At 46.5% G+C, this 14615-nt stretch overlaps 1 long non-coding RNA gene across 3 annotated transcripts in view; it reads right to left on the reverse strand.

The window, feature by feature from the left end:
* LOC137658574 (uncharacterized) overlaps positions 1 to 13890 on the reverse strand; it is a 139214-nt gene extending 125324 nt beyond the window's left edge. For all 3 annotated transcript variants that reach the window (XR_011047377.1, XR_011047378.1, XR_011047376.1), the window contains exon 1: positions 13801 to 13890. This is a non-coding gene — a long non-coding RNA (uncharacterized lncRNA). The remainder of the gene's footprint in view (positions 1 to 13800) is intronic.
* Between the last annotated feature and the right edge of the window lie 725 nt (positions 13891 to 14615).

The raw sequence follows: 14615 nt of genomic DNA on the forward strand, positions 1-14615 counted from the left end.
ACATTCACGGGTTTTATTACTCTACTGTAATCACCATCCGTAAAACTAAGAAGAAACGTCGTTGTGGGTATACTGTTACGGCCTATAAAGGTACTTTTTTGGACCAAAGTCGGCTACCCCCATGGAAGATAATATTATGTGCGAACCACTTTTTGCATAAACATTCGGACCATGAGACCCTCATGGATGGTATAGACATATCTTCAAAGACTAGTGTGGATTGGAGAAGTTTCTGTTCGGAGGTTACCGAATACTTCTTCGATAATCAAGAGGCGGTTGGTGGTGATGGAGTTTCTGTTGAAATAGATGAAACTCATTTTGGTAAATCTAAATACAACCGTGGTAGACCGTTAAGTGCCATATGGGTCTTTGGGGGTATTTAACGTGACCAAGAAATTTTTCATTATCCCTTTAGTTCCCCCCCTTTCTACTAAACGAGATGCTGCTACTCTAATTCCCCTCATCCAGAAGTATATTAAACGTGGTAGTATTATTATGAGTGATAAGTGGGCTGCATACAACTCTCTATCGGAAATTGGTTTCGTTCATAAGTCGATTAATCATTCGGAGCATTTCGTTGACCCCCTAGACCCAACCATCCATACTCAAAATATAGAACGTCTCTGGAGAGAAGTGAAGGAGTGGGTTCAGATGCCTGGAATCAAGACTGAACATTTCAAGCAATATTTTTCCAGGTTCTTTTTCACCCACTACTATCCTCGACATACGTTGCTCCACCCCTTTTTCATTACTGCCAGTCGCCTCTACCCTCCTTTACAACAACAGACAATCGACCCCCCCTTCCCACACAGTCCCCGATGACCCCCAGCCATCCACATCCCAGTCATAGAAGTTAATCCGTCAGTCTCTTCCTTCCGAGTCCAGCAAGTTTCGACGTTTTCTTCATAAAAGTAAGTCATTCCTCAATAGTCATTATTCGTGTTTTGTGACCGGGGTACTTCTAGGCAAAGTTAGGTGGGTTTGTTAGGTTCTGTGGCCTTTCTGTACTTTTTATATATTTCGTACCAGTTATACGGAGAAAATGTTATTTTGATAATAAAATAAATTTTTGAATATACTTACCCGGTGATTATAATAGCTGCAGCTCTACTGCTCGACAGAAAACTCTACGGAAAAAATCCGCCAGCGATCGCTATGCAGGTAGGGGGTGTACTTCAACAGCGCCATCTGTCGTCCAGATACCCAGTACTCATTGTAAACAAAGAACTCAATTTTCTCCTCGGTCCACTGCGTCTCTATTGGGGAGGAAGGGAGGGTCCTTTAATTTATAATCACCGGGTAAGTATATTCAAAAATTTATTTTATTATCAAAATAACATTTTTCAATATTTAACTTACCCGGTGATTATAATAGCTGATTCACACCCAGGGGGGTGGGTAGAGACCAGCAATATATGTTTACATTATTATGAGCTAAGGATTTTTTATTTCATTTTAGAAGTTATCAAAATAACAAAAATAAAATAAATAGGTACCTGGTAAGGAAGTCGACTTGAACAATTACTCTGCCTTTTTAAGTACGTCTTCCTTACGGAGCCTTGCGATCCTCTTAGGATGCTGAGCGACCCCTAGGATCTGAAGTATGAAGGGTTGCAACCATACCACAGGACCTCATCAAAACCTCTAATCTAGGCGCTTCTCAAGAAAAGAATTTGACCACCCGCCAAATCAACCCAGGATGCGAAAGGCTTCTTAGCCTTCCGGACAACCCAAAAACAACAATAAAAAACATTTCAAGAGAAAGATTAAAAAGGTTATGGAATTAGGGGATTGTAGTGGTTGAGCCCTCACCCACTACTGCACTCGCTGCTACGAATGGTCCCAGAGTGTAGCAGTTCTCGTAAAGAGACTGGACATCCTTAAGATAAAAAGACGCGAACACTGACTTGCTTCTCCAATAGGTTGCGTCCATTATACTTCGCAGAGATCTATTTTGTTTAAAGGCCACTGAAGTTGCGACAGCTCTAACTTCATGTGTCCTTACCTTCAGCAAAGCTTGGTCTTCCTCACTCAGATGTGAATGAGCTTCTCGTATTAACAGTCTGATAAAATAGGATAAAGCATTCTTTGACATAGGCAAAGATGGTTTCTTAACTGAACACCATAAAGCTTCTGACTGTCCTCGTAAAGGTTTAGTTCGTCTTAGATAGAACTTAAGAGCTCTCACAGGGCATAAGACTCCTTTCTAGTTCATTTCCAACCATATTAGATAGGCTTGGAATATCGAACGATTTCGGCCAAGGACGAGAAGGTAGCTCGTTTTTGGCTAGAAAACCAAGTTGTAGAGAACATGTAGCCGTTTCAGATGAAAAATCCGATGTTCCTGCTGAAGGCGTGAATCTCACTGACTCTTTTAGCTGTGGCTAAGCAAACCAGGAAAAGAGTCTTTAAGGTGAGATCTTTAAATGAGGCTGATTGAAGCGGCTCGAACCTTTCTGACATGAGGAATCTTAGTACCATGTCTAAATTCCAACCAGGTGTAGCCAAACGACGCTCCTTCGTGGTCTCAAAAGACTTAAGGAGGTCCTTTAGATCTTTATTGTTGGAAAGATCTAAGCCTCTGTGACGGAAGACTGATGCCAACATGCTTCTGTAACCCTTGATAGTGGGAGCTGAAAGAGATCGTTCTTTCCTCAGGTATAAAAGGAAGTCAGCTATTTGAGTTACAGAGGTACTGGTCGAGGATACAGATACTGACTTGCACCAGTTTCGGAAGACTTCCCACTTCGATTGGTAGACTCTAAGGGTGGATGTCCTCCTTGCTCTAGCAATCGCCCTGGCTGCCTCCTTCGAAAAGCCTCTAGCTCTCGAGAGTCTTTCGATAGTCTGAAGGCAGTCAGACGAAGAGCGTGGAGGCCTTGGTGTACCTTCTTTACATGTGGCTAACGTAGAAGGTCCACCCTTAGAGGAAGCGTTCTGGGAACGTCCACTAGCCATCGAAGTACCTCGGTGAACCATTCTCTCGCGGGCCAGAGGGGAGCAACTAACGTCAACCTTGTCCCTTCGTGAGAGGCGAACTTCTGCAGTACCTTGTTGACAATCTTGAACGGGGGGAATGCATATAGGTCTAGATGTGACCAATCTAGGAGAAAGGCATCTATATGAACTGCTGCTGGGTCCGTGATTGGTGAGCAATATATTGGGAGCCTCTTGGTCATCGAGGTTGCGAAGAGATCTATGGTTGGCTGGCCCCATGTGGCCCAAAGTCTCTTGCACACATCCTTGTGTAGGGTCCATTCTGTTGGAATGATTTGTCCCTTTCGACTGAGGCAATCTGCCATGACATTCAAGCTGCCTTGGATGAACCTCGTTACAAGCGAAATGTTTAGACCTTTTGACCAGGTGAGGAGGTCCCTTGCGATCTCGTACAACGTCATAGAGTGGGTCCCTCCTTGCTTGGAGATGTACGCCAAAGCCGTGGTGTTGTCCGAGTTCACCTCCACCACTTTGCCTTGAAGGAGAGACTTGAAGCTTTTCAAGGCCAGATGAACTGCCAGTAGCTCCTTGCAGTTGATATGCATTGTCCTTTGACTCGAGTTCCAAGTTCCCGAGCATTCCCGACCGTCTAATGTCGCGCCCCAGCCTGTGTCCGATGCGTCCGAGAAGAGAACGTGGTTGGGAGTCTGAACAGCCAGGGGCAGACCCTCTCTGAGGCTGATACTGTCCTTCCACCAAGTCAGGCAAGGCTTCATCTTCTCGGAAATGGGGATCGAGACCGCTTCTAGCGTCTTGTCCTTTTTCCAGTAAACAGCTAGGTGATATTGAAGAGGACGGAGGTGTAGTCTTCCTAACGATACGAACTGTTCCAGGGATGATAGTGTCCCTATCAGACTCATCCACTGCCTGACTGAACACCGTTCCTTCTTCAGCATGTTCTGGATGCATAACTGGGCTTGGCTTGTTCTGGGGGCCGACGGAAAAGCCCGAAAAGCTAGACTGTGAATCTCCATCCCTAAATACACAATTTTTTTGGGATGGGACCACTTGAGACTTTTCCATATTGACAAGGAGACCCAATTCCTTGGTCAGATCTAGAGTCCACTTTAGATCCTTCAGACAGCGACGACTGGAAGAAGCTCTTAGAAGCCAGTCGTCCAAATAGAGGGAGGCTCGGATGTCCGCTAAATGAAGGAATTTGGCTACATTCCTCATCAGCCTCGTAAACCCAAGAGGAGCTGTGCTTAGGCCAAAGCACAGGGCTTGAAACTGGTAGACAACCTTTTCGTAAACAAATCTCAGAAAAGGTTGGGAGTCTGGGTGGATGGGGACGTGGAAGTATGCGTCCCTTAGGTCTAAAGAGACCATCCAGTCTTCCCTTCTGACCGCTGCTAGAACGGACTTTGTGGTCTCCATGGAGAACGTCTGTTTTGTGACAAAGACATTCACCGCACTGACGTCTAGCACCGGCCTCCACCCTCCTGTCTTCTTTGCCACTAAGAAGAGACGGTTGTAGAAGCCCGGGGTTTGATGGTCCAGGACTTTGACTACCGCTCCCTTTTCTAGTAAGAGAGACACCTCCTGTTTCAATGCTCGTCTCTTGTCTTCCTCTCTGTACCTGGGAGAGATCGATGGGAGACGTTGCTAGAGGGGGTTTTCGTACAAACGGGATCTTGTACCCCTCTCTGAGCAACTTCACAGAATGTGCATCTGCGCCTCTCTTCTCCCAGGTCTGCCAGAAGTTCTTGAGTCTGGCTCCCACTACTGTCTGAAGAAGCTGGCAGTCAGACTCTGCCTTTAAAGGACTTGGTTCCTTTCTTCTTTCCACGTCTCCCTTCGGCACGAGCACCTCCTCTGCTGGAGGCTCTGCCACGAAAGGGCGGAATAAATCGGGACGCTGGAGTGTCCATCCTTGGTCTAGCTGACAAGGTAGGCAAAGGGGTGGCTTTGCGAGCAGAGGACGCAACCAGGTCATGAGTGTCCTTCTGTATCAAAGAAGCAGCAATCTCCTTAATCAAGTCCTCTGGAAAGAGGCACTTAGAAAGAGGAGCAAACAGAAGTTCGGATCTTTGACAAGGTGTCACTCCAGCTGACAGGAAAGAGCAAAGGTTCTCACGCTTCTTGAGGACTCCGGATACGAACGATGCAGCAAGCTCATTAGACCCGTCACGTATGGCCTTGTCCATGCAGGACATGAGGAGCAAGGAAGTTTCCTTCTCTGTCGGAGAGATCTTCCTGCTTAAAGCTCCCAGACACCAGTCTAAAAAGTTGAAGACCTCAAAGGCTCTAAATATGCCTTTCAAAAGGTGGTCTAGGTCCGAAGATGACCAACATATTTTCGAGCGTCTCATGGCTAGCCTGCGGGGAGAGTCTACAAGACTTGAGAAGTCGCCCTGGGCAGAGGCAGGAACTCCCAAGCCGAGAACTTCTCCCGTGGCATACCAGACGCTCGAAGTAGAAGAGAGTCTAGCAGGGGGAAACGTAAAGGCTGTCTTCCCTAGACTCTTTTTGGACTGCATTCATTCTCCTATCACTCGTAAAGCTCTCTTGGACGAGCGTGCGAGGACGAGTCTAGTAAAGGCAGGCGAGGATGACGGCATACCTAATACAAACTCTGACGGAGGAGAGCGCGGAGCCACAGACACAAACTGGTCCGGAAACATCTCTTTGAACAGAGCTAGAACTTTTCTAAAGTCCAAAGAGGGTTGCGTGGACTTAGGCTCGTCAAGATCCGAATGTGGTTCATCAACGTGAGCAGCACCATCATCATCCGAAAGTCCATCATCCGAGTATTGAGGAGGAAGCGGCAATGGAGTAAGTAACGGCTGGTTAGCTGAGTCCGGTCGCACGGGTGCACGCGTGACTGAACCGGACGCAACGTCATGGAACTGTTGCCCAGTCTGTGAGCTGGCAACAACCATAGCAGCGCGGGGACGCACAGCGTCTACTCCAGACTGTAAAGCCTGATGTGGGTGAGCAGTGGCAACCACACTGGGTTGCGGAGGTTGACGCACCGCGTCAAAACAAAACAACTCTGACGGTTGTTGTACCTCGCGAACGTCAACGGAAGGCTCCGTGCGTCGCTGAACGTCAACATGCGGCTGGCAGGGCACACTGGAACGCATGGGTGGCGGAACTCTCTCAGCTGGAGTGCGCAAGAAGGTCGCCTCAGCGTCCACAGGACGCACAACCGAGTGTGTGGTTGGTTGTAGGCAAGAGGCTGGTGCAGCAGCAACCTTCTCCGCACGAAAGTCCTGCATCAGTGACGTTAATTGGGACTGCATGGTCTGCAGCAAAGACCACTTAGGGTCTGCAAGAGCAGGTGCGGCGACAGACGGTGTAACAGTCTGAGGCGGGTACCGCTTTGCCTCTCTTAGGAGGTGAGCAGTCATCGGAAGACTGCAGCGAGTCCGAACTGACCCAGTGGCTACACCTGGGCCGTTGGACTTGCGCGGAAGGGACCGACTTGCGCTTTAACGGTCGTGAGACCTTGGTCCATGGTTTCTTGCGAGAAACCTCTTCCGCAGACGAGGTATTAATGGGCTCTCTCGTCTTTGTGTGGTAGGGACGATCTTGGGTAGATACGCCCGAAACCACGGAGGGAACGTCTGTTCGCTGATTAAAGCCTCTCGAACCCATTGGTCGTACGACATTGCTTCTCCCCCTGGACTTGGGAGCTTGCAAGAGGTCCCGGACTAGGAGGACGACAGGCACGAACAGACGAACCCTCAAGCGCAACACTATCCACAACACTATCACTCACTTTATCACTTCCCACTGCACTTTTACACTTCAGCTCCTTGACGTCCGCCATGAGCTGGTTACGGTCACTAGCCAGAGACTCAACTCTCTCACCCAGAGCTTGGATGGCACGCATCATATCAGCCATCGAAGGTTCCTGAGTGCCAGAAGGGGGATTAGGAGCAACCACTACAGGGGAAGGAATAGGTTGTGGGGCATGAGGAGAGGAAAATTCAACAGAACGAGAGGAACTTCTCCTGACTCTATCTCTCTCTAGCCTACGTGTATATTTCTGGAATTCGATAAAATCGAATTCCGAAAGCCCAACGCATTCCTCACATCGATCTTCCAATTGACAGGTTTTATCCCGACAATTGGAACAAACAGTGTGAGGATCGATAGAGACCTTCGGAAGACGCCTTGAACAGTCCCTAGCATTACACTTCCTGAATTTTGGGACTTGAGAAGGGTCAGCCATTTTGAATTGGTCAAAGGGGAATTCAAAAACTATCCAAAGTCATCAACAAATAATCCGTAATCAAAAAAAAGAATGCAAGGATTTATTGAAGAGAAAGCCTGCACAGCGAAAGCTCAAAACTAGAATAGTGTACTTCACCAAATAGTTGTGAAAACAAATCCAGTTAGCAACAGCGAATTCATAGGTCTTGCCGGTAGCACGACAGAGAGAAAATTGAGTTCTTTGTTTACAATGAGTACTGGGTATCTGGACGACAGATGGCGCTGTTGAAGTACACCCCCTACCTGCATAGCGATCGCTGGCGGATTTTTTCCGTAGAGTTTTCTGTCGAGCAGCAGAGCTGCAGCTATTATAATCACCGGCTAAGTTAAATATTGAAAATTATTGAATATATCTGAGGAGATATTTAGCAGTTCTAGCACTAGTAATGCCATCGTGTCGTTGGTAGTTCTGTGTACCATTCGTCACCGTTGGTAGTACTGTGTATCAAGGTAAGTCATTCCCCCATTCTTATTATATGTGTTTTGTGACCGGGGTACTTCTAGGCAAGGTTAGGTGGGTTGGTTAGGTTCTGTGGCCTTTTGGTACTCTTTATTTATTGTGTAATAGTTTTATGGAAGTATTATTTAGTTTACGTATGGAAAAATTTATTTCTACCTCTAGTAATGACATCGTGCCGTTGGTAACACTGTGTACCATTCGTCACCGTTGGTAGTTCTGTCAACCATTGGTAACGTTGCTAATGTTATCGTCCCCTACATATGTTGTTTATATATTTTAACTCAGTATATATGTCCAAGTGTTAATGTTTATATGGTTCATTTGTATTGTATTTCATTGTGTGATTTCGTACAGGAAATATATGATTTCCTATAGTAGATATCGTGATTTAACTGGTTTCCTCATTCATTTCATCCGTAATAACATCAACCAATTCGTCAACTTATAACTAACCGAATTGGTTGATCTGTTTGTTTGCGATTGAAATGGTCATTCTTGGGGTCGAAGAAGAAGAGTCGATGACGATTCATTGTTTATTAATCAGATACCCAGATTACAAGTGCCTGCAACAGGCTCCGCACGTCTTTATAAATGCGCGGGAAAACATATCGTACACACGGATCCCACATGCCCCTCCAAGATTGACATGTAATAATTACAACAATTACACTGCAATCTGATAATTATCAAATGGGGTAAATCAGTAACAAAACAGATAGGATGCACAATGTAGCATCTAGCTACACAAAAATAATCAGAGTAAATAAATCAATAATCGCTTAATAAAAATGGGTCGAATTGGCATAATAGAAATGGATCAACTGCATACTGCAAACATAGCCATACAAGAAAAAATTAAAACATTCACAGAACAAAGCAATGTGAGCAACACTATCAAATGTATAGTATAGCATGAATTTTCAATAATTCTTTAAAAAAAAAAAAAAAATCCATAATAACACGTGGACAAGGAAATCATCTATTTATAGGCTGGCAGTACACAAAAGCAATGACAATTACATATTATTTAACAAATTCAGTGAGCCAGCCAGGTTCTTTCCTGGAGCGTTGCGGTCTCGTAGCACGGGGTAGACTGGGTGTGGGGGAGCTAGACCTGGGCGGGCTCTCACTGCTGCTGTCAGCTGGTGTGGTGCTAGGGGTTGGGTCAGACGGTGGGCTGGGCGTGGGACAAGCTATCTGTCCCTTTAAATGTTTTCTGTTGCGCAATGATAACCTTCCACTCCCGTCAAGCCTTACTGTGTACTGCCGGTATGGGTGGTGGGAGATGATGACACCTGATCTGTCCCACCTTTTAGTCCCGGGATCTTGAATCCTAACCTGGGTGCCCTCATGCAATGGAGTCATGTTGCAAGAGCGTTGTCTTGGTGATTGGGGAAATCTGTCACTAGACGATGCCATCAATATTTCCCGCTGTCGAAGGGTTCTTCTCCAGTGGCGATCTACCTTATACTGCTGTCTTGCTGTAGGAACACCATCACGAAGTGCTCTTCCTGTTGCTAGTTGAGCTGGTGACTTGCCTATCTCTCTCAAGGGCGTATTCAGGTATTGCAGCATTGCCTGTGTGCACCTGTCGTTGTCCAAACTACCGTTGGCCCCCGTGTTCGAGCGGATGATTCTTTTGGCGGATTTCACAGCAGCCTCTGCCCTCCCATTTGACTGCGGATAATGAGCAGATGAAAGGCGGACAGTAACCCTCCATTTCTTAAGAAAGTCCATCATCTCCTCACTAGCCAAGTTAGTGCCTCCATCAGTGGAGAGTTGCTCGGGAGCCCCCCACCTGGAAAAGTAGCCACGTAGTTTCGCTATAATTTTGTTGGAACCAGTTCCCTTGGGGAAATGCGCTATTTCTAGCCAACCCGTCAGTCTGTCAGCGTAGGCCAAATAAACTTGTCCTTCGAGTTGAAAGAGATCAGCCACCGTCTGCTGGAAGGGGTACTCAGGGGGAGGGGTAACAATCATGACTTCTGGCGGTGAAGAGGGCGTGTGCAGGTTGCAGACATCACAGGAAGCTCGGCATTGTTCCAGGTCGCCTGCTATTCCAGGCCAATACACGGTTGCTCTTGCACGACGTAACATCGAATCTAGCCCTTGATGGCTGGCATGCAGGTTCCTTGCTACTTTATTGCGTAATGAGTCAGGTACCACTAATCTCACTGCCCCCTCCTCATGGGTATATGTCACCATACTTTGTGCAGCAGCCAACCTGTCCCTTACGCTGTAGAAGGGTCGAAGACACTGTAGTTCTTGGGATTTTTGCTTAGGCCAGTCCCCAGCACGGACTCTTGCAAGCAACAGCTGGTATACGGGATCATTATTTGCTGCGTCCATGACCATCTCTTCGTCCATTGTAATACCGTCATCTTGGCTCAATACAGCTACTGTTGCTGCTGCTACCCGCCGCGGAGATATCTTCTTCTTGTATGGTGTCCTCCTTATCTGGGACTGCCATTAGGGAGGGGTACCGAGATAGAAAATCGGCTGCTGAATTCCACTTTCCTGGCAGGTACTTTATTGTGAACTTATATTGCAGAGTCTTTTCTTTAAGGCGGAATAGCCTTGGGTTCACCACATCTGTGAGGGCCCTATCCCCCAAAAGCTTCACTAGTGGACGGTGGTCTGTTACGATAATGAGGGAGGGGCATCCCAACAGAAACAATCTTGCTTTCCGTAGACACCAGGCCACTGCCAAAGCTTCTCCTTCCACTGCTGCGTATCCGGATTCGGCAGCAGACAGGTGACGACTCCCACACAGAGCCAGCCGCCAACCCCCTTTGCAACAAAAAGGGGTCTCTAGGGAGGTACAACCACAGTACTGTTGCAGGACAACGAAACCTATACCTTCCCTACTCCAATCTGTGATTACTGCTGTAGGCCTAGTCTTGTCGTAATACCGTAGTCCATCCTTTGCCAGCCGACAAATAATATCTTGAGCCTGTCGGAACTTGTGTTGCAGTTTTTCGTCCCAATATACCTTCTTTCCTGTAGATTTCTTCAGTAGTTCCCGGAAGGGCTCCATGAGGGGCGCGGTGGCCAAAAAGGGTGCCAGCATGTTGACGAAACCATACCAGGATCTGATATCCGTAACTGATGGTTGGGCTGGCATGGGAAAGTCTCTTATGGCAGCCAACCTTTCACTTGTAGGCTCATACGAGTCCCACCCCAGGTGAAAACCAACAAAGGTAGCCTCTCTCCTGCAAAATGAGAACTTTTCTGGTTTTAGGGTAATGCCTTTCTTCGCGCAGGTAGCCAGAAAATCAAAGGTGTGCCAAAAGGCTCCCTCAACACTTATGTCATGCAGAAGGGTGTCGTCTACACACTTGTACTTGCGAGGAATATCCATAATTGCGTCATCAAACCGTCGAGTGTAGGCATCGGAAGCTGCACAGTGGCCCGTCGGGGTGCGACGATACTGGTACCTGCCCCCTGGGGTTATGAAAGTTGTCAGTCTTCGGCTGTCCTCATCCAACTCCACCTGGTGGAAACCCCAGAACGCATCTGCAACAGTCTTATAGCTTCGAACAGGTACACCAGATACTATATCAAAGGGTGCTGGTGTATGGTGCGTTTCCCTCTTGCAACATGCATTTAAGCGCTGATAATCCACTGTCCTCCTCGGGTGGCCATCCTTTTTGGCCACTACTACCATTCTGGCGCACCACTCTGTGGCCTCCCCCGGTGGTACTGGCTGGATGATGCCCCTACGTACGTCCTCCTCCAGCTGAGCCTTGACTTCATCTTCCCAGTGCTTTGGGACCGCTGCAGGTGTGTGGCAAGCATAGGGTATGGCCCCGGTGACGAGGTGGATGCGGTGGGGTGGGCCCTCCATAACTGGGAGGGGTGACTTGGAGGTGTTGAAGGTTGTCGCCGAAAAACGTTGGAGTAGCCAATCTTGAAGTAAGGGAACGTTTTCTTCCAGCGGGGGGAATGGTAACACTGTCGGACGTGAGAGATCCACCTCCTCTACTGTATCAACGGTGGCAACACTGGCGAGATGATAGGGGAACGTAGCTGGGACTAGACCCAACTCTTTACACATTGACAATAACAAGTATAAATTTGTTGCAGAATTCACGAAGAAAATCTCCTGCATAGAGGATCGACCATTTAATGATACACAACACTTAGTTGCCCCTAAACACTTCAAACGAATGCCTGCAACATCTCTCAGCGTCTGCTGCTTTTCAACTTTCGCGGGGTCGAGGTGCAGCAGCTGCAACAGCTCGCTGCCAGCGACGCAAACCTGGGCCCCCGTATCGGCAACGGCGGTGGTGGGTACACACTCCCTCCCCCCCGGCACTGACACTGATACATTTAATAACGGTTGTCCCGCAACGGCGGTAGATGCAATCACTACAGCACTAGATACTTCTGGCAGGACCTTACGTTTGCCCCTACAGCATTTCTTCAAATGCCCCACTTTCTGGCAATTATAACAAGTAACACCTTTGGCCAAACACGAATTCTTATCAGAGTGCGAACTGCCACAGTTGCCGCACCTCGTTGGCGGCGTACGATGCACAGCATGGTGGATAGTGGCGGCTGCACACTCCCCCTCCTCCGTGACATTGGCTGCCTCGACTGGCGGATAACTTGCAATTTGGCGGGAAATTTTCCCGCTCTCACCTACATCCCTAACCGCAGCTTCAAATGCTATGCACTGTGCCCTGAGGGCGTCTACGCTATCATACCTATGATAACTTTGAAAAATTTCTCTTTTAAGCACTAAATTATTCAACCCTACCATCACTTTACGCAATAGCATATATTCAGACAGATCGGAATTACACTGTGGGCACTCGAACTTGCAATCTGGAGCTAACTGAGAACACCTTTGAAAATACACATTGATAGGCTCATCCGTGGCCTGAACATCATTAAAGAATTCGCTCCATGACACTGCTTGGTTGGATGACCGTAGTACTAGCTTTTCAACGCTATCTAATGCCTCCTTGGGGCTCACACATGACCATTGGGCCGCTGAGAACTTTGCATCTAAAGCTCTCTGTAGAGCTGGCACACACAGAAGACGGATGTGCATGACGGCCTCCAAACTAGGCCACCTGTTCAGGTGAATCCAGCACTCCATAGACCGCCTCCATGTCCTGAACGCCGCTGAAGACATTTCCACATCACACTTCTCAGGAGCTGAAGCATTGGACACCCGTGGCACTCCGGCTACCGGCAGGTTAGCCACCTGGGTTTGCAGTGCAGTGATAGCTCGTTGCTGGGACATAATGGTGTCGCGGGCCTGACGAAGTGACGGAGTTGCGATGGCCCTCCTGGAGGGCGTTGCAAGACGAGGTCTAATAGGTGGTGCCATCCTGATCTACGCTCCACAGGCGTAGGTTCATATCTCACTGCGCCATCTTGGGGTCGAAGAAGAAGAGTCGATGACGATTCATTGTTTATTAATCAGATACCCAGATTACAAGTGCCTGCAACAGGCTCCGCACGTCTTTATAAATGCGCGGGAAAACATATCGTACACACGGATCCCACAGTCATCATAATCGGTTAAATCTCGTTATTTGCTATAGGAAATCATATATTTCTTGTGCGTAGTCACACCATGGAATAATATACAAAATTACCCAATTTCACCTGGCATCATAGGGGAGTGGGCATACACCTCCTGCTGGGTTAAGTAAGGGGAAGGCATCTTAGGATAGGTTAGGTGGAGAACCTTGGAATAGGTCGTATCCACCAAGTTTGTTTCCTTTGTGAAATATAGTTTATTATATTTTCTTCTTAAATTGAAAAATAAGGATTTATAAATTTCCCTTTCATAAAACCTGTTTCCAACCGGGATTCCAGATCAAGGGAGCAGAGGAAATACAAGTGTAAATTACACCAACAAAACAAATACATAAAACAGGATAACCAGTTGAAAAATAAGTGAATCATATATAACTGACTTCAGGCATCATAATATTAATAGCCATCTCATGCCACACAACTTCCTAAAATTAACAAATTGTAGGCCTACCCTATCATTTATTTGCTTAAGTGTGCTTGGACTCGTATGTGTTAAATAGTCCGGAATTACTTAATATATCTTTGAAAAGGCCAAATATACCACGATCAACGTAAAATAATGATACCTTGGTGGACTCGTGACATGGACAATACAATCAGCGAAGGCAGCAGAAGGGTTTAATCCAGCACTCCAACATGAGGAAACTTAACATTTCTGTTGTTGACATAAGTGACGTCAGTGATTCCAATATTTCCTAACAAAAAACTACTTCCTTATTTGTGTTCCATTCTGTAAACTAAGTAATGCAAACATACGATATCACCTTATCAGTAAAATAACAATATGCTTAAAGAAACAATAACGCTGTTCAGTCTTTTTTTCCGCTGAGTTAAGATAGATATTTTACTCCCTTGATTTGTGGACGTGGATATGGTAATACTGGGGGGGGGGAGTTGTTAAAGAACCCGGGTGGTACAGTACTTCATAAACAAGATAGTACCATGAAAAAGGCCTTGAAGAACGATTATCGTATTGATGTTTGATAAAACAGCATACCTAAAGGCCATGTAAAACAATAAATTAAAAGATATGTAGATATTATTAATATGTATATAGGAAAAGGAAATTCTCTCTCTCTCTCTCTCTCTCTCTCTCTCTCTCTCTCTCTCTCTCTCTCTCTCTCTCTCTCTCTCTCTCTCTCTCTCTCTCTCTCATTATTTGTGTTTTGTGTCCTGCCATCCTAATTGTGAAACTATTATCATGAAATTTACGATCATATAATTACCATAACAAGAAAGTCCTATACATTTAACTATATATCCAAATTATATACGGAAGAAAGGTACAAAGTATTATTATTATTATTATTATTTGCTAAGCTACAACCCTAGCTGGAAAAGCAAAATGCTATAAGCCCAGGGGCCCCAACAGGGAAAATAG

Source organism: Palaemon carinicauda, chromosome 19 (assembly GCF_036898095.1).
Source record: "Palaemon carinicauda isolate YSFRI2023 chromosome 19, ASM3689809v2, whole genome shotgun sequence".
NCBI classification, from domain to species: domain Eukaryota; kingdom Metazoa; phylum Arthropoda; class Malacostraca; order Decapoda; family Palaemonidae; genus Palaemon; species Palaemon carinicauda.